Genomic DNA, 23,366 nt, shown 5'->3' with positions numbered 1-23,366 from the left:
TCCTTTGATGCTGTTTAGCATACAGCAGCAAAGGAAGAACCTGATTGCCCGGGAGCGTTCGCGAGGGGGGGGGCACGAATGGATGGTCTCCCCCTCGCCTCTCATCACTCCCAGACACAAGCCGACCGCCTTGGGCACCGGGGGGGGGTCCGATCGGACCCCCCACCCGCGGGAGGCAGATCACGTAGAGGTACGTGATTCTGCCTGCCCGTGCCATTCTGCCGCAGTATATCTGCGTGAGGAGGTCGGCAAGTGGTTAAGCAGCCACCTTGCATCGACTTAAAGGGTTAGTTCACCTCTCTGTACTTTAAAAAAAAAAAAAAATCTCCCATGCTTTTCATCACCCCCAGCACACTGCAAAGCTCTGCTCTGGTTTTAAAAAGCCACCGCTTTCCCATTGCATATCTCCTGCACAGCCTGCCTGCCAAAAGCTCTATGTGGTCAAACCTCCCAATATCTTGTCCTGGCTAAACCATTATCCCGAGTCTTGCACAGTTGTACCGGCTCCTCTCCTGGACCGAAATGGGCTTACTCTGATTTCACTGCACACTGTGAGCTTCTCATACAACCCCTGGCAAAAATTATGGAATCACCAGCCCCTGAGGATGTTCCTTCAGTTGTTTATTGTTGTAGAAAAAAAGCAGATCACAGACATGGCCAAAAACTAAAGGCATTTCAAATGGCAACTTTCTGGCTTAAGAAACACTAAAAGAAATCAAGAAAAATAATTGTGGTGGCCAGTAACAGTTAGATTTATAGAACAAGCACAGGGAATAAATTATGGAATCACTCAATTCTGAGGAAAAAATTATGGAATCACCCTGTAAATTTTCATTACAAACACTAACACCTGCATCAGATTAAATCTGCTTGTTAGTATGTAGGTAAAGAGGGTAAATCATCACGCAGTGTTGCACAAGATGTTGGTTGTTCACAGTTGGCTGTGTCTAAAACATGGACCAAATACAAACAACATGGAAAGGTGGTTAAAGGCAAGCATACTGGTAGACCAAGGAAGACATCAAAGCGTCAAGACAGAAAACGTAAAGCAATATGCCTTGAAAACAGAAAATGTACAACAAAACAAATGAGGAACAAATGGGAGGAAACTGGAGTCAACATCTGTGACCGAACTGTAAGAAACCGCCTAAAGGAAATGGGATTTACATACAGAAAAGCTAAAAGAAAGCCATCTCTAACACCTAAACACAAAAAAAAAGGCTACAATGGGCTAAGGAAAGGCAATCGTGGACTGTGGATGATTGGATGAAAGTCATATTCAGTGATGAATCTCGAATCTGCATTGGCAAGGTGATGATGCTGGAACTTTTGTTTGGTGCCGTTCCAATGAGATTTATGCAGATGACTGTCTGAAGAAAACATGCAAATTTCCGCAGTCAATTATGATATGGGGCTGCATGTCAGGTAAAGGCACTGGGGAGATGGCTGTCATTAAATCTTCAATAAACGCACAGGTTTACATTGAAATTTTGGACACTTTTCTTATCCCATCTATTGAAAGGATGTTTGGGGATGATGAAATCATTTATCAAGATGATAATGCATCTTGCCATAGAGCAAAAACTGTGAAAAAATTCTTTGAAGAAAGACACATAAGGTCAATGTCATGGCCTGCAAACAGTCCGGATCTCAATCCAATTGAAAATCTGTGGTGGAAGTTAAAGAAAATGGTCCATGACAAGGCTCCAACCTGCAAAGATGATTTGGCAACAGCAATCAGAGAAGGCTGGAGCCAGATTGATGAAGAATACTGTTTATCACTCATTAAGTCAATGCCTCAGAGACTGCAAGCAGTTATAAAAGCCAGAGGTGGTGCAACAAAGTACTAGTGATGTGTTGGAGTGTTATTTTGTTTGTTTGTTTTTCATGATTCCATAATTTTTTCCTCAGAGTTGAGTGATTCCATAATTTATTCCCTGTGCTTGTTCTATAAATCTAACTGTTACTGGCCACCACAATTATTTTTCTTGATTTCTTTTAGTGTTTCTTAAAGCCAGAAAGTTGCCATTTGAAATGCCTTTAGTTTTTGGCCATGTCTGTGATCTGCTTTTTTTCTACAACAATAAACAACTGAAGGAACATCTTCAGGGACTGGTGATTCCATAATTTTTGCCAGGGGTTGTAATGTGCATTAGAAGCTGCAGGAAGTCACACAGAGCCCACCTCATTTCCTGGCTGGAGGACGTTCAGCATCATGTAGCCCTTTCCTCCACAATCTGACTATCCCTGTTCCACCCCTTTCATTCATTGGCTTTCAGTTCTTTAAATCGTAGAGGCTCAGCATCACACGTGGGGGTGTCAGTATCCAAATACAGCCTGTTCAAGAATGCCCACTTCTCCAGACTGACAACCTTCCCAGGTGATTTGATAATTGCATAACTTCCTCTAAGAGCCATCCCGCTGCTTGCATTATTAGGGCTGAGGACTCTTGAGAGGAGTACTGAGGCAGGGTGCTGGGATGTATTCAGGAAGCCATGTACAGCACCCTGCCGGCTCCTCCCACCAGCCCAGATCTGCCTGCATTGCATAGGGAAGCACAGAGACCCAGTGATGACTTCACTGAATCTACATTAAGGTACAGTGCCTCAAAAGTATTCATAGCCCTTGAAAACTCCGTTGAAATTTTTCTAATTTTGTCATGTTACAAGTGTAAATGTATTTTATTGGGATTTTATGTGATAGACGAACACAAAGTGGCACATAATTGTGGAGTGGAAGGAAAACGATAAATGGTTTTCAACTTTTTTTTTTGCAAATATGTGAAAAGTGTGGTGTGTATTTGTATTCAGCCCCCTTTACTCTGATACCCCTAACTAAAATCTAGAGGAACCAATTGCCTTCAGAAGTCACCTAATTAGTAAATAGAGTACACCTGTGTGTAATTTAATCTTAGTATAAATACAGCTGTTCTGTGAGGCCCTCAGAGGTTTGTTAGAGAACCTTAGTGAACAAACAGCATCATGAAGACCAAGGAACACACCAGACAGGTCAGGGATAAAGTTGTGGAGAAGTATAAAGCAGGGTTAGGTTATAAAAAAAATCCCAAGCTTTGAACATCTCACAGAGCTCTGTTCAATCCATCATCGGAAAATGGAAAGAGTATGACACAACTGCAAACCTACCAAGACATGGCCGTCCACCTAAACTGACAGGCCGGGCAAGGAGAACATTCATCAGAGAAGCAGCCAAGAGGCCCATGGTAACTCTGGAGGAGCTGCAGAGATCCACAGCTCAGGTGGGAGAATCTGTCCACAGGACAACTATTATGCCCCATACACACGATTGGGATTTTGGTCGGAAAAAGATATGATGGTTTTTCCGACGGGATTCCACTCAAGCTTGCCTTGCATACACACGGTCACACAAAATTTCTTTGAACTTTCGACCGTCAAGAACGCGGTGACGTACAACACTACGACGAGCCGAGAAAATGAAGTTCGATGCTTCCGAGCATGCGTGGTTTTTTGGGCGTCGGGATTGCATACAGACGAACGGAATTTCTGCCAAGAACTTTTTCCGTCGGAAAAATATAGAACCAGCTCTCAATCTTTTGCTGGTGGAAATTCAGACAGAAAAAGTAGGGTGGAGCACACACCACGGTCAGAATATCCGACCAAATGCTCCCATCACATTTTTTTTTACGGAAATTCCGCTCGTGTGCACGGGGCATTATACTTACCTGAGCCTAGGGTTGCCACCTTTTCTTCAAAGCCAAACCCGAACACTTTGGCGGCCTGGGACACCTTTGGGTGCCCCAAGCAGAGAGTAGTAATACGGTGTGCATAGCGTGCCACAGCAAAATGTGGGTGTGGCCAAATTGCTCTTGTTGACATCATCACCCTGCATCCCAGTGATGCCGAACCTGCCCCCCAGACAGCCGTCCGCAGTTCATGGATGCCAACAGATTTGTGTGTGACTTTCTTGGTTACTTGGGGAGCCACAGCCCGGGCTGAATAATGTATCCGGGTTTTTTAGTCCACCTGAAACCCGAACACATGATTCAAAACCTCGATTGTCCAGGTGAATCCCGGACAGGTGGCAACCCTACCTGAGCCGCATCTCTTTGCAGCGATGTTGCACAAGAGGCTCGGCTGTCTCTTTAGCTGAGAGCAGCAGGGCGCCATTGGCTCCCACTGCTGTCAAAGTGAGCGAGCCAATGAGGAGAGAGAGGGGGCGGGGCCAGGCCGCAGTCCCGTGTCTAAATGCACTCACAGAGCAGTGGCTTGGCTCTGGTGCCCCCATTGCAAGCTGCTTACTGAGAGCACTCAGCAGGAGCAGGGGCGGATCCAGAGTCTAGTCTCGAGAGGGGAACTGCCAGAAAATATATTTGTTTGGGGTACATCTATCAGGGAAATGGCTGGTGTTGGCGCTTCAATCTTCACGGCACCATGGTTGTTATGGTGTCAGGATGATTGAAGCGCATTATTACTGTTATTACATTGTTATAAAAAATTGAATAATTTAACATAACATAATGCAGAATCAGTGGGAGCCCCGAGTGTGTCACTTGCCACGTCACCTGTCACCAGATGCAGATTGTCACTTGCCACATCGCCTGCCACCAAATGCGGATTGTCACTTGCCATGTCACTTGGCACGTCGCCTGTCACCAGATGCAGATTGTCACTTGCCACGTCGCCTGCCAGACGTTGCGGATTGTCACTTGCCACGTCGCCTGTCACCAGATGCAGATTGTCACTTGCCACGTCGCCTGTCACCAGATGCAGATTGTCACTTGCCACGTCACCTGTTACCAGATGCAGATTGTCACTTGCCACGTCGCCTGCCACCAAATGCAGATTGTCAGATTGTCACTTGCCACGTCACTTGCCACGTCCCCTGTCACCAGATGCAGATTGTCATTTGCCACGTCGCCTGCCACCAAATGCGGATTGTCATTTGCCACGTTGCCTGCCACCAGATGCAGATTGTTACTTGCCACATCGCCTGCCACCAAATGCGGATTGTCACTTGCCACGTCACCTGCCACACGTTGTGGATTGACAGTCACTTGCTGCGTCACTTTCCTGCTAAGGTGGTCTCTTGTGTCCCAGAGTCAGTCAGCAGATTACCAGTCAGGCAGCAGAGAGATGATGTAATCCCTCTGCTGCTGCGGCTGCCTGCATGGTGAGGGGGGAACTGCAGGGATGGAGGGCGGGCGCCGGGCGGTGAGAGATTATGTCATCTCTCTGCTCTCCGCCCGCTGGCTCCCTGATTGGCCAGCAGCCCGCAAACACATCAAGCCGCACAGCTGCTCATCCGCTCTTTCACCTTCCCGCACACCAACTGAGCCGCCGGGCCCGCCCGCTGTCTCTCTCCTGCTGAGCCGCCCGCCGGCTCTCTCACCTACGGAACCTCCTGGTGGCTCTCTCATCCACGGAGCCGCCCGCCGGCTCTCACCTACGGAGCCGCCTGCCGGCTCTCTCACCCGCGGTGCCGCCCTGCCGGCTCTCTCACCCGCGGATCTACCCGCCGGCTCTCTCACTCACCCGCATTCTCGGAGGGGGCAATTGCCCCGTTGCCCCCCCTGGATCCGCCCCTGGCTAGTAGGTATAGCCCGATAATGTTACGAGAGGAAGCCAGCTGCGTGTGGCAATACGATACCTGGTGCTGGATGGAAGCTGAACTCAACTGTCCTAAAGGAGAAATGACAGGCAGGAAATGGTGAGTGGCTTGTATGAAAATGCCACTGGAGACAAGTGGCCAATTAAGTGCCGCTGAAAATGATATGTGGCTGTTTGTGTGCCACTGGGAATGTGCTTGCAATGATTGCAAGAAGTTATGCTAAGTTGCGTGCCTTGCAACGATTGCAAGAGTTGTGCTTAAATGTGTGCTTGCAACGACTGCAAGGGAGTTTATGTCACCGGAGATGTGTTTGTAGTGACTATGAGACGTTCGTATTACTGCATGTGCTTGCGCCGATTGCAAGAAGTTGTGATTGGATGCGTGCTTGCAGCGATTGCAAGAAGTTATGTTTGGATGCGTGGTTGCAACGATTGCAAGAAGTTTGTGCTTGGATGTGTGCTTGCAACGATTGCATGGAGTTATGTTTGGATGTGTGCTTGCAACGATTGCATGGAGTTATGTTTGGATGTGTGCTTGCAACGATTGCATGGAGTTATGTTTGGATGTGTGCTTGCAACGATTGCATGGAGTTATGTTTGGATGCGTGCTTGCAACAATTGCAAGAAGTTGTGATTGGATGCATGCTTGCAACGATTGCAAGAAGTTTGTGCTTGGATGTGTGCTTGCAACGATTGCAGGGAGTTATGCTTGGATGCGTGCTTGCAATGATTGCAAGAAGTTGTGATTGGATGTGTATGAAATGAATCTGATATGAAACGGTTGTAAGTATTAAATGAATCCTATACGAATCAGTTGTATGAAATTAATCTGATACGAACCAGTTGTAGAGTGTATGAAATTAATCCGATATAAATCGGACTGTGGACGGTATGAAATAGATCCGATACGAATCGCTGTGCTGTCGACGCGACTGGATTCGAATCGGGCTGTAGCATGTATGAAATTAAACCGATACGAATCTTTTGTAAATTGTATGTAATGATTCCTGATACGAATCGGTTGTAAATTGTATGAAATGACACCAACATGAATCGGATTGTGCGACTCTAAGGGGAAGTAGCAGTGAGGCGAAGGTTTTAACAAATGAAATCGAGATCATGACTGAACTTTGAAGGAAGATGGGGTGTGGTGTTTTTTGTATCGTAGAGGCGTCAGAGGTTGAACTTCTGTGGAGCCATGGTTTTTTTTTTAGTTTTTTTTTTTAAATAGAAAATGCACAAAGGATTCGATATGAAGTGACTGCCGGACCTGGGGGAATGACATGCAACATGCAAACTATACCTGTAAGGCTGAAATGAGGGGTGCGGATCGATGCTTTGTTGGTTTGAGTGGATTCGACTCAAGCGACAAGTGTGTGAAATGAAATAAGTGAAACGTTTTGCTGTGATATAGGCACAAATCGGTGTGCCGTGACTGACTGTGGAGCATAGAACGAAATGAGGCCAAGACAACTGGGGTGCGCCGGGACGAATTGATGCATCGCGGATGCCATTGGATATGAATCGGAGCACGGTACGTGACAGTGAAATGAATGAAATGTTTGCCATGACAGAGATATGAATCGGTGGTGCCGTGACTGCGACTGACAACGAACCAGACTCTGGAGCATGTACTGAAATGAGGCCAAAAAACAACTGGGGCACACCAAGACGAATCGGTGCATAAGGATGCGACTGGATTCGAATCAGGACGAATCAGGGCGGTAGGTGACAGTGAAATGAGTGAAATGATTGAAATGATTTATCCATGACAGAGGCACGAATCGGTGTGCCACGAATTGCGGCTGACAACGACCTGCCTGTGGAGCATGGTACAGAGATGAAAAAACAATTGAGACACGCCTGAACGAAGCGGTGTGATACTGATGCTACTGGATTCGAATTGGAGTGAGGTACGTAAAATGAAGAAATGTTTGTTTATGATGCGGTACGAGTGAGTGGCTAACGCTACGGCTATGTGTAGGGTTTCTAACGAATGACTCGTAAGTTTCGATATCGAGGTCTGGTGACAAGATAACAGAAATGCATGAAATGAAGGTCAAACTAAACCCTACCTGCGACAGCCGAGCCAGACACGTTTGTACGAAAAACTGCGAACGGAAACCGAAAGCCTCTGAAAGTTTCAAATGCTCAACTCACGAGCGCCGAGTTGGAAGTGTCGGCCTAGTGACGTAACGTATCGCGCACAGAAAACCGTCAAAGGCCACAGGCGAGCGGCCTGGTTAAATACCCCCCGGGCTCCTCCCATAAATTCAGGCCACAATACTGCCCTTTATATATATATATATATATATATATATATATATATATATATACTATACAAGTGCATAAGCAGCAAAGATCTCTGCAAACCACCTGAATTTTGGAACCTGTGCCCAAAAAAATAAAAATAAATAAAAATATAGGCAGGCAAAATAGCAAATGATGTGTCTTTTTTCAACCTCACCTACTATGTAACTAGTCATTACTACAGTATCTCACAAATGTAAGTACACCCTGCACATTTTTCATGTGACAACACTGAAGAAATGACACTTTGCTACAATGTAAAGTAGTGAGTGTACAGCTTGTATAACAGTGTAAATTTGCTGTCCCCTCAAAATAACTCAACACACAGCCATTAATGTCTAAACTGCTGGCAACAAATGTGAGTACACCCCTAAGTGAAAATGTCCAAATTGGGCCTAAAGTGTCAATATTTTGTGTGGCCACCATTATTTTCCAGCCCCGCCTTAACCCTCTTGTGCTCTTGGAGTTCACCAGAGCTTCACAGGTTGCCACTGGAGTCCTCTTCCACTCCTCCATGAGGATATCATGGGGCTGGTGGATGTTAGAGACCTTGCGCTCCTCCACCTTCCATTTGAGGATGCCCCACAGATGCTCAATAGGGTTTTGGGCCTGGAGACATGCTTGGCCAGTCCATCACCTTTACCCTCAGCTTCTTTAGCAAGGCAGTGGTCGTCTTGTAGGTGTGTTTAGAGTCGTTATGTTGAAATACTGCCCTGCGGCCCATTCTCCAAAGGGAGGGGATCATGTTCTGCTTCAGTATGTCACAGTACATGTTGGCATTCATGGTTCTCTCAATGAACTGTAGCTCCCCAGTGTCGGCAGCACTCATGCAGCCCCAGACCATGACACTCCCACCACCATGCTTGACTGTAGGGAAGACACATTTGTTTTTGTATTCCTCACCTGGTTGCCGCCACACACGCTTGACAAAATCTGAACCAAAAAAGTTTATCTTGGTCTCATTGGACCACAGGACATGTTTCCAGTAATCCATGGCCTTAGTCTTCTTGTCTTCAGCAAACTGTTTACGGGCTTTCTTGTGCATCATCTTTAGAAGAGGCTTCCTTCTGGGAGGACAGCCATGCAGACCAATTTGATGCAGTGTGCGGCCTATGGTCTGAGCACTGACAGGCTGACCCCCCACCCCTTCAACCTCTGCAGCAATGCTGGCAGCACTCATACATCTATTTCCCAAAGACAACCTCTGGATATGACGCTGAACATGTGCACACAAGCTCGTTGGTAGAACGTGGCGAGGCCTGTTCTGAGTGGATCCTGTCCTGTTAAACCACTGTCTTGGCCACCATGCTGCAGCTCAGTTTCAGGGTCTTGGCAATCTTCTTATAGCCTAGGACATCTTTATGTAAAGCAACAATTCTTTTTTTTCAGATCCTCAGAGAGTTCTTTGCCATGAGGTACCAGGTTGAACTTCCAGTGACCAGTATGAGAGAGTGAGAGCGATAACACCAAATTTAACACACCTGCTCCCCATTCACACCTGAGACCTTGTAACACTAATGAGTCACATGACACCGGGGAGGGAAAATGGCTAATTGTTGCCAGCAGTTTAGACATTAATGGCTGTATGTTGAGTTATTTTGAGGGGACAGCAAATTTACACTGTTATACAAGTTGTACATTCACTACTTTACATTGTAGCAAAGTGTCATTTCTTGGAGTGAGGCCAAGGTTTACTATGTGCTCACCACCAATCTGGAGAATGCATGCAGGATGATGCTTACTGAGCAGTTAGCCCCCCCCCCCCCGGGCGGCTTCCCCTCTTGCTCCCTCTCATGTCTCGGCCCTGCCTGCATGGTTTTACGGTCTAGCCCTAAGCCATACTCCATACCATAGAAGCCATGGTTTATGTACACTGCACTGATGATGGCCAACAAACCTGAATCACCTGTATGCAGTTTTGAATAAATGGCTCTATAATATTGGGTAATATTTGTACTATACACCAGCGTTTCTGGATGTGCATTCAGCTAATGAGGTATAAAGGAATGATTTGCATAGCTCCACCCACTGTCTTGAAATACGGAATAATCCTTTTATTTTTGGGACGTGTGATGGAATTAAAAATATGTGAGTACCATTCTCTTCTGAGAAGGCTTTGCTCTGCTACGTTGTGTAAAGAGTGAAAGTTTCCTGCAGAGATTTCTCACTGGGTGTTCAGCGCCACAGCTTACACCAGCCACAAATCAAGGAACGACCTAGGGCCTGTTACTAATGACAGCAATTAGTGCAATTTATTTATTGTAATGTGCGCGGAGATACTTTCGCTGCCCCAGCTGAGCCCAGCGTGTTAACCCCTCGCTCACAGCTGCCTGCCTGCATGCCGGGGTATTTAATTACGATCATCCAAGCGGGAAAGGTAAAATCTCCTGTGAAAACAGCGGCAGCACCATCATCAATATTTATCCATTTTGCACGGCCCACAGACCAAAATCTGTATGTAGATTGTCTTCCCAGTAGCACACAGCTGGTCGCAATGATGGGCGAAGCTGGAGCCAGTGTCGTAGGCCGGCGTTCCCCTCCACTGTAGCGGCAGCCAAGGAAAAACAAGGCTTTCCAGATGGAGCGTCTAACAGGGGGCCTCGCGATGAGGATCTCAGCCAAGTGCGAAATCTTCTCTGGAGCCGACTTTCAGACAGCAATGGAAAAACATTCATCATCATATCCGCAGATGATACAGTGCAGGGCCAGTACTGGACTGTGTATTGCTCAGCAGCAATGGACTGAAACTGGCCAAACCCTTCATCTGCCATCAAAGGAAGGCTAGAGCAAGATTAGCAAAAAATCTAGAAATTCAAGTAGATGTAAAGCCAATTACTAAAAATGTCTTATAAGGTTTCAAGAGCCATTTGTAAATTTGCAGCTTTCATTAAAAAACTCCCTGGTGATCCTGCTATGAAGGACCTTGTAGCCGACACTGTTTCCTAGGAGTGCTGCTTCTCTGATCTAGAGACCATGTGCTTTCCAGGTAGCGGAAGTTGCATCACCAGAAGTCCCCACCCGTATGCATTTTTTCACTTCCTGGACGTCATCAGGATGCGTCCAAGAATTGACAAAACGTGTAGGGGTGGGGACTTCTGGTGATGCAACTTCTGTCAGTTAGAACGCACGCTCATTCTAGGTCAGATCGGAACAGAGGGCGCTCCTAAGAGTCGGCAAGTCATCCAGATGCCAGGAGAGAACTAGAGCTTGTGAGTGCAATATTTTTTATGTGGATTTGAGCAATTTTATTAAAGTTTACTAAACTACAGTATGGTTTTTGGTTTCCTCCCTTTATTAAACCTATGGGCCTGGAGCTATTGTGAACTGAGATTGCACAGTGGACCGGTAAATAAAAGGGCTGTTTTACCACCCTAGCTGTAGGCCTAAAGGGTCAACTGTATTTAGTGAGTGCATTTCCATGCAGGGGCACCAGTGGTGTGGTTATGGTGGATATTGGAACACAGTTGTGTTGGGTAAATAGCACAAGCACCAGGCAGTAGAAAAGGAAGACTTACTACACTTTGTTTACACTTGCACTTATATTACAAATATTTGAATATTCTTAAAGCAGAGCTCCACCCAAAAGTGGAACTTCCACTTATCTGATTCTTTCCCCCTTCCGGTGCCACATTTTACACCTTTCGGGAGGGGAGAGCGGATACCTGTCTTTGACAGGTATCCTGTCCTCACTTCCAGGGGACCGGACTACGGCGAAGTACGTCAGCAGCTCTGTCCCCCTCCTCCCCCCCTTCTGCAGGGCCAGTGAGAGAGCGCAGCGCACTTCGAGCATAGCAATGTAGCCGAAAGGCTACACTGCCTGGTTCCCTTACTGGCAATGGCAGCGGCAGCAACCGACAGCACCTGACAGCGGTATTTTTTCAAATGCAGAAGCCGGGCGTGACGTCATAACATTGCGCCCGGCCTCCGAAAGATCATAGACTCCTCCTCCCAGCTTGCTGTACAATCGGCACCGGAGAGCGGCAGGAGGGGGACGGGACAATGTCGTCCCCTCCCACTGCCTGTAAAAATGATCAAGTGGCTGCCCAGCCACTAGGATTGTTCTTACGGTGTAGGGAATCGCCGGCTGTAAAAGATGATATCTGAATGGTGCTTGTAGCTGCAGGCATCATTCAGATATCCCCACTCAAAGTCGACGCCGTCATATGGGAAGTGATTAAAGTGATCAAAGTTCCTTGTTCAGGCACGTCCTCTTATAGGGTGACAAGTTCACTCTATCCCCATTTCCCAATTGTGCTCCTGCATTATCACCCTGTAACATGGGCTTCTGATGTCAACTACAATTGGCTGTTTCAACCCACATTACACAGAAAGATCCGCTGTTGTTGCCATCACGAAACCCGCCCTGAGAAATGCCATGCAGACATAGCCAAAGGCGAAAAGTGGCTGAAAAGAGGTACAGGAGTAGGGTTGCCACCTGTCCAGGATTCACCTGGACAGTTTGGGTTTGGAATCATGTATCTGAGTTTCATACTGTCTGAGACCCAAACACATTATTTAGACTGGACTATGGCTTCCCAGCAGGGTTGCTGGCTGCAATTGTCTAAGCTGAGAGTGTCTGTTACTCTCTTTCACACTGCCCAAAGCCAGCACTAACAATCCCCCCCCAAAAAAAACCCCACACACAGACGGGAGAGAAGAGAGGGCTCGATCTGCACCTCTTCCCCCCACCCTTACCCCTCTGTGTATGCCCACACTCCAATTCCCGGCGCTGTGCCTCAGAAAAGGAAAGTTGGGGCCGGAAATTTGAAGTCGAGCAGCCTCAGATACATCTGGATGAGAGGTGCTGACTGCCAAGGTGTGAGTGAGCTCACCATCCATCCCTTTCTGTTACTGAAGTCTCCCCCTTCTCTCTCCTGCCTCCAAGTACACTAAGGCAAATCAGGGTTCTCAGAGCACCCCTTACATCAGAGTTCCCCTTTACACCAGAGGCCACAGTGTTTCCCCTTACATCAGAGTCTTCTTCGTACATCAGAGTTATCAGTGTTCCCCCTTAAATCAGGGTTCCCAGAGCATCCCATAGAGTCCCCAGAGTTCTCCCTTACATCAGAGTCTGCAGAGTCCCCCCTTACAGTGAAAGGGAACTCTGGACTCTGATGTAAAGGGGGACTCTTGTTAATAACTTCATATGATTAGAAATGTTATTTAATAGCAAAATATATGTATAGTTTATACTATAAAAAAAATTTGCTGTGCGCCGCTAAAAAGTGTTCAGGTTTGACTCGAAGAAAAAGGTGGCAACCCTATATAGGTGATAGGAGATCCGTAGCAATGAGATGCAAAAAAAAACCCAAAAAAACAAAAACAAAAAACAAGCACTTTATTAAAAATAAAACAATTGGTTTTGATATGCCAAACAAATTAAATGTTATCCACTAGGGGTTTACATCTACATACGCAAAGGGCAGCCCATTGATTTCAACCGCATGTTTACCACGTTTGAAGCGTGTTTTTTACACGACAAACACGCATCTTTTTGGGGTGTTATTATCAATAAATGGCAATCCAAGCATGACAGATGTTTTTCACGCATTTTGTAAATGAGCACAAAATTACCTGATTTTGCGTGCGTTCATGAAGTGCTAAAGTGTGAATGTAGCCTAATGCATTATATGTTGCCTTTTGAGCGCTCTACCTGAACTTTTCCTTTCAATTCAAACCAATGTGTGTGTTGAGGTGTGTGCGTGAAGAAGGGAGATGGCCCTCATTTATAGGGGTGCTCAGAGGTGTACAGGGCTCAGAGATGACAGGCTGGCAGTGGAGGTGTTTGCACGAAGCCGCAGAGCCTGACGCACCGGCTGACTAATCCGACCTCTGCAGACGGCGCCCTGCGCGCTTCAGGAGCTTGAAAAATGCGCGGTGATCAAAGAGCGTTTCAAGGATCGGTCGCTGACACAAAAGACGTAGGTGTCTGCATCCGGGGAGCTTGTTAAGGGTCTAGAGGCTTATACTTTCCCCGAATCACAATTGTGCATCTGAGTCACCAGCTCTCCTCCTTCATATCTGAACATTTTATATAAAAAAAAAAAAAATTAGATCTTGGTTTAACCCTCTCATGGGCCATGAGTTCATTGAAGCCTAGACGCCCAGACTCAATATATTAGAGGCAGTCGGTTAACATCATGATGATTATTGATATAAATTTGCCTGCCTAAACCATTTTTATATTTTTATTAAAGGATGTTAAACTTACCTGCTCTGTGTAATGGTATTGCACAGAGCGGCCCTTTTCTGGAGTCCCCTGCCAGCGCTGTCCACTCTTCCTTGTGGGTGCCCTGTAGCAAACCATGTGCTGAGTGGGCACTCATGCAGACGTGCTCCTGAGCCAGGCTGTGTGTATCCATAGACGCACAGTGCGGCTCGGCCCCACCCCCCATTACCTCCTGATAGGATTTGACTGACAGCAGCAGGAGCATACCGGTCCCGCTGCTGCCTGAGTCTCCTGTGTGGCCAGGAAGTGGAGGGGCGGTGCTGCAACCGGGACAGTGCTGGATTGCTGACAGGACTTAGGTGAACATTAGGGGGCTTAGTGGGGAATTTTTTACTTTAAAGCAAGGAACGCATTAGGGTATGTAGCAAGGTCCCGTGCCTCCAGAAGCCTAATGATGACCTCAAGAGTTAGGGAGAGCTGACATCCTTCCTTGTAGAGTGGGTTAACAGGCATGGTCGGTGTGATGCAAGATGAAATGATGGGCGCCAGTCACTTTTTGACAGATTTATTGTCTCTTAACAAGAACTGTGGGAGAGCAGGTTAGGGCCAGGATACCTTTGAGTAGATGCAATGATAATTAACAGAATCCAAGACTCTATAGGTAGACAGCTATACAGGGAAAGGCCTCCAGCCGAATGCCACATCTATATAGGTAGGACCACTGTCTCCTATGGCAGCTGAACTTGTAACAGTCACTAAAGGTATTTGCACACAACTATTGGTAACACAGAATAGTTCTTCTCTTATCTCACAGTATCCCACTGTAGATCTTCAATCACTGAGCTCCCAGTCTCTCAGTAGACTTCCAGATCCAATTGTCACTGAATCTCCTGAGTTCTTCCACAGCTATCCCGCTGTATACTCCTCAAGGGTCACCCCCGCTAACCTGCTGGGGTCCCTGGCTTGGCACTCGCTGAAGCTTTCGCACTTCTTCACCGTCACCAGCTGGTGAAAAGACTGCTCTGGTACTTGCTTGAGCTTACTCACAGTGGTCTCCGGTAACAAGGTGGATGGGCCCTTAGTGGTGACTGCTTCCCTTTTACTTCCGACCACAACTGGTTCCCGGTCTGGGTGAACCTTTGCAACTCGGTTGGACTCCAATCCTGCAGTCCCAACCCTACACTGCTTCTCCTGCTCCTGGATAGGCCTCAGGCAGCCTAGCAGCTAGGTGTCCCCAGAATAGGCCTCTGGCTTCCGGCCTAGCATCCCGGGGAGACATAACACACGTCCACCCAGACAGCCGTCCAGGTGGCACAGAACTCCGATCACCTAACTCCAGTGGTGTAGCGTGGGGGGTGCGGGGGGGCCGTGGCCTCCTCCTAATTTAATTTCCTGTGTCCCCCGCGCTCCGCCGCCATGTCCAGTGTTTGGCGCCCTGTGATTGGGCGTATGGGGGTCATGTGCGGCGTGGGGCTGGCCTATCCGCGATCACGGTTGCTCCTGATGTCCCGCCTCCGCACATGACCCCCATACGCCCAATCACAGAACGCCGGGAAAAACTGAATATGGCGGCCGGAGCGCAGGGGAGACGAGCACTGGAGAGTGTGAGCCGCCGGGGCCGCTGTCTTCTTCTCCTCCTCCTCCTATCCTTCAGACCGATGCAAGACAAGAAGGTGAGGGGGGGGGAGAGAAGAGACAGGCGCCGTATATGTAGTGTCAGTATAGGAAGACTAGGCAGGACTGTATAGTGTGTAGTGTAGTGGACAGTGTAGTATAGTGGTCAGTGTAGTATAGTGGACGGTATAGTATAGTGGTCAGTATAGTGGTCAGTGTAGTATAGTGGACAGTATAGTATAGTGGTCAGTATAGTGGTCAGTGTAGTGTAGTGGACAGTGTAGTATAGTGGTCAGTGTAGTGTAGTGGACAGTGTAGTGGTCAGTGTAGTGTAGTGGACAGTGTAGTATAGTGGTCAGTGTAGTGTAGTGGACAGTGTAGTATAGTGGTCAGTGTAGTGTAGTGGACAGTGTAGTGTAGTGGACAGTGTAGTATACTGGTCAGTGTAGTGTAGTGGACAGTGTAGTATAGTGGTCAGTGTAGTGTAGTGGACAGTGTAGTGGTCAGTGTAGTGTAGTGGACAGTGTAGTATAGTGGTCAGTGTAGTATAGTGGTCAGTATAGTGTAGTGGACAGTGTAGTATAGTGGTCAGTGTAGTGTAGTGGACAGTGTAGTGGTCAGTGTAGTGGTCAGTGTAGTATGGTGGTCAGTGTAGTATAGTGGTCAGTGTAGTGTAGTGGTCAGTGTAGTATAGTGGTCAGTGTAGTGTAGTGGTAAGTGTTGTCTAGTGGACAGTGTAGTATAGTGGTCAGTGTAGTGTAGTGGACAGTGTAGTGTAGTGGTCAGTGTAGTGTAGTGGACAGTGTAGTGTAGTGGACAGTGTAGTGTAGTGGACAGTGTAGTATAGTGGTCAGTGTAGTGTAGTGGACAGTGTAGTATAGTGGACAGTGTAGTGTAGTGGTCAGTGTAGTGTAGTGGACAGTGTAGTGTAGTGGTCAGTGTAGTGTAGTGGACAGTGTAGTGTAGTGGTCAGTGTAGTGTAGTGGTCAGTGTAGTGTAGTGGACAGTGTAGTGTAGTATAGTGGAAGTGTAGTATTATAGTCTGTATAGTGTAGTGGACAATGTAGTGGTCAGTGTAGTGTAGTGGACAGTGTAGTATTGTGGTTAGTATAGCGTAGTGGTCAGTATAATGTAGTGGTCAGTGTAGTATAGTGGACAGTGTAGTGTAGTGGTCAGTGTAGTATTGTGGTCTGTATAGTGGTCAATGTAGTGTAGTAGACAGTGTAGTATAGTGGTCAGTGTAGTGTAGTTCTCAGTGTAGTGGTCAGTATAGTGGACAGTATAGTGTAGTGGTCAGTATAGTGGACAGTATAGTGGTTAGTGTAGTGGTCAGTGTAGTATAGTGGTCAGTGTAGTGGACAGTGTAATGGTCACTGTAGTGTAGTTCTCATTGTAGTATAGTGGTCAGTGTAGTGGACAGTATAGTGGTCAGTGTAGTTCTTAGTGTAGTGGACAGTATAGTATAGTGGTCAGTGTAGTGGACAGTATAGTGGTCAGTGTAGTGTAGTGGTCAGTGTAGTTCTTAGTGTAGTGGACAGTATAGTATAGTGGTCAGTGTAGTGTGTAATGGTCAGTATAGGAATCAGGTAGGTCAGTACTATTGTATTTGAAGGGACTCGGGGAGTGATAAAAGTCCGCAGGTTGGGGGGGCGCAAATTACTTGCCTTGCCCCAGGTGCTGACAACCCACGCTACGCCACTGCCTGACTCCATCCCAATAAATAGGCTCTCCCAGCAGGCCAAGGGAGCAAAGAAACCCCTGCCAATTGTCTGAAACGCCCATCCATTTATAATCTGACCTTGCGGAGCCCTTGTCAATCTAATGTCACCAGCCACAATGCCACCTAGTGACAGAAGAGAAAAGGTGCAGCAATTCCAGAATTAGCGAGGGATCAGTGGATCTACTAACAATTGACCAGGACAATTACTACCCGGTGAACTAAATTTGTTAGCAACCCTGCCTAAACACCAGGTAAAAAAAATGTTAGACTTTAGAACCCCTTTAATAGTATATGTAAACCCAAACACTAAAGCCACTGAGCAACGGCCCTTCTGTACATGGGGACTGGGCAACTTTGTTGTGCAGGAAGTTCCCTCCCTGCAGCACAGCTGGCTTCTCCTCCTCACCCTTCTGCTGGCTGTCAGCTGCTGCAGGGGGAGCCCCAGAGGGATTTGTTTCAGGAATTGCCCCCACCCACTGCTTGAATAACTCCCTCTTCTGTTCTCAATCGCCTTCCTCTGCAGCTCTGATCCTCCTGTGTCTTCCTCCCTATCACTGTCATGTTTACTGGCCCCTTACTTTCCTAAATGAACACAGTGAGAAATTGATACTGATCAGTGCTGTGTTCACTCATAACGGAACCATAGTAAACTGTTATTATGCTTTAATTTTTGAATCAACAGGGAACCTCTGTACAGAGTGCTTCCGTGCTCAGTCATCGTGCAAGGCAGCTAAGGCTGCAGAGAAAGGATTGGGGATTTGTGACCTGTCTCTCTGTCGCAAAAGTGAGAAATCAGGGGTCTGTTTAGATCACGGATATTTAACCTAAGCACCCCCCCCCCAAAAAAAACTACCACCAACACAGGGCTGTTAAAGGAAAGAAAATGGGGGTGGTGGCCATGATTTCTGACAACAGCCCTGAGTTAAATACCACTGAAAGAAAGCTTTAACGGTTTTATAAAAAGATAAAATTCATTTGGATACAGTTTTGCATATCTGAGTAATGGTCAGTCAAACTATCACAGTGCTGAAAACTGAAAAATAGCCTGATATTAAAGGAGTATTGGTTGGTTGATACTTAAGTGCTTAAAGTATATCTCAAGACAAACTTATTTTTTATTTTTTGCTTCTCTATGGATGGAGTGGGAAAAGGGGTTAGAATCCCTGTTGGGTTGTACTGCTATCTGAGACTGTCACTTCCCTTCACTTGTCCTCCTGAAAATGTTATACCAGACTGGAAGTTAGGGGAATTCTCCAACAGAAAATTACATTAACAAAGATGAAGCATCTCTGATGTTTCAGTGATTGGGTGTGCATCTACTCTGAAGATTTCACTTCTGATCCGTGCGAGTTCTGAGTCCCTGTGAGCTGGCGCTTCTCAGCTTCCTATTATCTGCCACTTATTCCATGCGAACCCGCCTGCCGCCCAACGTTCTTTTATCTCCCCGCTTTCTCTGCTAACAATTACACCGAATTTCCCGGCATGCTCCAGTGTTGCGCCTTTGTCAGACTCCTTTAGGTTTACATTCACAAACAATTTAGTAAATTAGGAGGATGCGGTAAATCAATCTCTTAAAATTCTAATGTGCTGGTGTTTCATTTGATCAGAAGGTGGAGGAGGATGGAAATCTTATCTGTGGTGCTCTCTGAGATGCATACAAAATTTTCCTGTCATTTTTTGTTCACAAAAGGGGCTTTTTCCTCCTTCTGCTGATATTTGCATCACTTGTGAGGAACCAAATCCAACCGGGAGATGGAAGAATCCCTTGTTGATAGCACAAATTAATATATAAATCTGTTCCATTTACCAAGGCAGCTCAAAGCACAGATCCAGACAAAACTCTTATTTTAAGTCTGTGAGGGTTTTCCTTTATTGTAGCTTCTTCAAGCCACTTCTTCAATTCCAATGAATGTGAGGAGGATGAACCACTCATTATACCCACACAGGTAGCACCAACACCTTCACTCAGCCTTTGTCAACCTTTTTAGCTCTAGAGGAACCTTTGAAAAGATTTTCAGATCTTGGGGAACTCCTTCTAAAATAAATTTATCAGGGTGAATGAGAAGATTGCTCCTTACATTAGTGGTCAGTGGGAAGAATGTCCCTTACTTTGGTGATCAGATGGAAGAATGTCCCCAGTGGGAAGATTGTTCTTATATTTGTGGTTAGTGGAAAGAATACCCATTACCTTGGTGGCCAGGAAGAATGTCCTCTACGTTGGTGTTCAACGGGCAGAATGTTCCTTCAATTGGGGGTCAATGGGAAGAATGCCCCTTATATTAGTGGTCATTGGGAAGAATGCCCCTTACATTGGTGGTCATTAGAAGGAATGCTCCTTACATTGGCGCTCATTTTGAAGAATTTCCTGTCATTGGTGGTCAGTGGTAAGAATGTCCCTCCATTGGTGGTCAGTGGGAAAAATGCTTCCTTATTTGGTAGTCAATGAAAAGAATGCTCCTTCAATTGGGGGGCAATGGAAAGAATGCCCCTGATATTAATGGTCATTGGAAAGAATGCCCCTTACATTGGTGGTCATTAGAAGGAAGGCTCCTTACATTGGTGCTCATTGGGAAGAATTTCCTTACATTGGTGGTCAGTGGTAAGAATGTCCCCCCATTACTGGTCAGTGGGAAAAATGCTTCCTCAATTGATGGTCAATGAAAAGAATGCTCCTTCAATTGGGAGGCAACTGAAAGAATGCCCCTTATATTAGTGGTCATTGGGAAGAATGCCCCTTACATTGGTGGTCATTGGGAAGAATTCACTTTCATTGGTAGTCCGTGTGAAGAATTCCCCTTACATTAGGGGTCAGTGGGAAGAATGTCCCTTACATTGGTTGTCAGTGGGAAGAATGCTCCTTCCATTGGTGGTTAGCAGAAAGAATGTCCCTTACCTTGCTGGCCAGTGGGAAGAATGTCCTCTACATTGGTGGTCAGTGGGAAGAATGTCCCTTACATTAGTGGTCAGTTGGAAGAATACTCCTTCAATTGGGGGTCAACGGGAAGAAAGCCCCTTACATGAGTGGTCAGTGGGTAGAATGCTCCTTACATTAGTGGTTAGAAAGAAGAATGCTACTTAAATTGGGGGTCATTGGGAAGAATGCTCCTTACATTGGTGGTAAGTAGGAAGAAAACTTTTAAGAGAGGTCACTACTTCCACAAATAGAGCAAGGGTCCTTCTCTGCACCATGCTGGCAGGGGACAGACTTTTACACTCAAGCTCTGGCTGCTTTCCAAAAGATAATCTGTACGGCTTGGCACACCTTTTGCTGTGATGCACCTGGAATGGACTTACCAACTGAACTTTTGGTTTAAATTGGCTATTTAAAACCAACAAGGCTAAAAAAAAATCACATATTACTTTCAAGGACCAGGACACTCGACATTAAAGATCATTATAATGAACACAAATACTCTGTTTCATCGAATGGTTAAATTCCCTTTAACAAATGATTTGGCATTTTTACACCAAGGTGCTCACGTGTGATCTGGATGAAGGGTAGCCTGACAAGTGTTCCTATTCAGTCACATCTGCACTGTTTGTAGAAGAATCCTTGGATGTGTCATAATGATTCCCGTCACGGCCTGACCTCCGCCATTACCATATGAGATCTGTTAAGTCGTTTATTAGGCCTAAAGCTGAGGCTCATTAAGCAGCAATCAGCCCAATTAAGCTCTGTTATTATTCAGCTTTCCAGTCACAGAGGTCACCCTGTGCATGGCGGTACGAGGCGTCCCAGGTACGACAGGCGGAAATCTGTGCGCAGAATAGATCAGCCAACAGCTCCAAGACAAGCGATGACATGAAGCAGTCTATGATTCAAATTTGAATTCTAACTACTAGATTATTGGCGTAATTCACAAGCTTTAATACAGAAAAACTGGCTTTTTGATTACCCTGTATATGACTGTAATTTTTAAATCTCATTGGACTTAGCTGAAAATAATTGTCACGTTTTGAAAATAAGGATCCTTAACCTGGTTTCTTACTTTAGGAATTGCATAAACTTAAATTAAAGGGACCAGATTTTGTTTACTTATTGGATGATGTAGACGAGATGACAATAGTTCAAAATAGTGATTGAGCTACTAATTAATGTGACCCTGAGGAAGGGAGAGTGCCACAGCCCACAAAAACTTTGACTGTTTTACATCACCGTGTTGTGAGCTAATATTAATAATACTTTGGTTTGGATCTTTTGGAATGAATACTCTGGTCCTCTCATTAAAGGGGTTGTAAACACTTTTTTAAAAATAAAAATAACAAACATTTCTATACTTACCTACTCTGTGCAATCCTTTTGCACAGAGCAGCCCCGATCCTCTTCTCCTGGGGTGCCCCACTCCCGCTCTTGGCCCCTCCTCTTCATCGGGTGCCCCCAGGGAAAGCCACTTCCCCTGGGGGGCACCCGTGTGGGTGCTCTCCTAGGTTCCACTGCTGTCTGCATTGCTACAGACAGCAGGACTCGGCCTGCCCCCCCGCTCCCGTGTCTCTGGATTTGATTGACAGCAGCGGGAGTCAATGGCTTCTGCTACTATCAATATGTCCAATGAGGAGAGAGACAGCAGCTGGGGCCACTGTGCATCGATGGAATGATTAAGTTCAGGTAAGAAAAAAGGGGGGGGGGAGGGGGGAGGGTCTGGGGGGAAGCTGCAGCTCAGAAGGTTTTTCACCTTAATACATAGAATGCATTAAGGTGAAAAACCTTGAGGCTTTACAACCACTTTAAACCTTTTAATGCTTACCCTAGGGATATTCTATTTTATTGAAAGCAGCCTCACCATAGCCACTGTGTTTATAAACATTGTTCAGATGGGAGAAAGAGATACAAAGTAACTTTGTTTATAAACATTGATCAGACAGGAGATAAAGATAAAAAAAAGTAACATTGTTTATAAACATTGTACACAGAGGGAATAGAGAGATATAAAATAGCGTTGTTTATAAACATAGTGCAGATGGGGAATAGAGATTGAAGGTTACCTTGTTTATAAACATTGATAAGATTGGGAGTTCAGATAGGAAATTGAGAAATTCAAACAATGTTACTTTTGTAATTACTATGTTTCATTTATCTGCAGAGAAGAGCTTCCATCTGTATATGTTGTCAGTTATTTATATATTTTTTTTACTTGCCAGGCTGTTTTTTGTTTCTTTTTTTTAATCTTTTATTTGTTCCTCCTTAGCCTCTCATTAACTCTTAGTTTACCCTAATCATACCTAATTAACATCTTTATCTATCTTCATTTTCTAACCATTAATATTTCATTTTTTTTTTGTTTAACCTTTTTTTAGTGTTGCATTAAAAAAAAAAAAAAAAAGAGCATAAAAATTAAAAAAAAAGAAGATGCAATTTAAAGTGTAATTTAAAATGAGATATCTTAAGTAATGACAAAACTACTGAGGAATATGTAAATATGTAAAAATTGCTCTTGTCCGCATTTCTATTTAGCCACGTGTTTTGAGTTGGTCTTTGGGTTTTGTGTAAGTTGGGGATCTGAACACCTCTCCTACTTCACAGTTTTTCGGCAGCAATCGTCTGGAGCCTAAATGGGAATACCAAGAGGCATACAGTCACTGAGATCTTAATGGAACGTGCTGGGGATTCTTATGCTTGACAGCGTCTCAGCATCTACAGTCCGGTCATGCTGAGTGTCGTACTGCAGAAAAATATATGTTCTTATTTTTTTAATGTTCCTCCAACTAAAGACAAACTGTGCTCTGTATTCCTCCCTCCAGGCTGCCTTTTTCGGTTGTCATCGATTCAACGCATTGGGCTCATTTGCCCACAGAGGGCATTTTCACTTGAGCAACTTTCAATCTTGACATGCCAGAGATGTGTAAAAGTGGAGCTAGTGAACGCCGCCAGCTACAGTCTGCCGTCAGAGTAGATGATTTCGGGGGCCAGTTCATGTGCTCTGCATGTTACTTGTTAGAGAAATTTCCTTTACACCCTGAACGATCAATT

This window comes from Aquarana catesbeiana, linkage group LG11 (genome assembly GCF_042186555.1).
Source record: "Aquarana catesbeiana isolate 2022-GZ linkage group LG11, ASM4218655v1, whole genome shotgun sequence".
Lineage (NCBI taxonomy): Eukaryota > Metazoa > Chordata > Amphibia > Anura > Ranidae > Aquarana > Aquarana catesbeiana.
The sequence above is the reverse complement of the archived record's forward strand: the minus strand, read 5'-3'. Positions refer to the sequence as shown.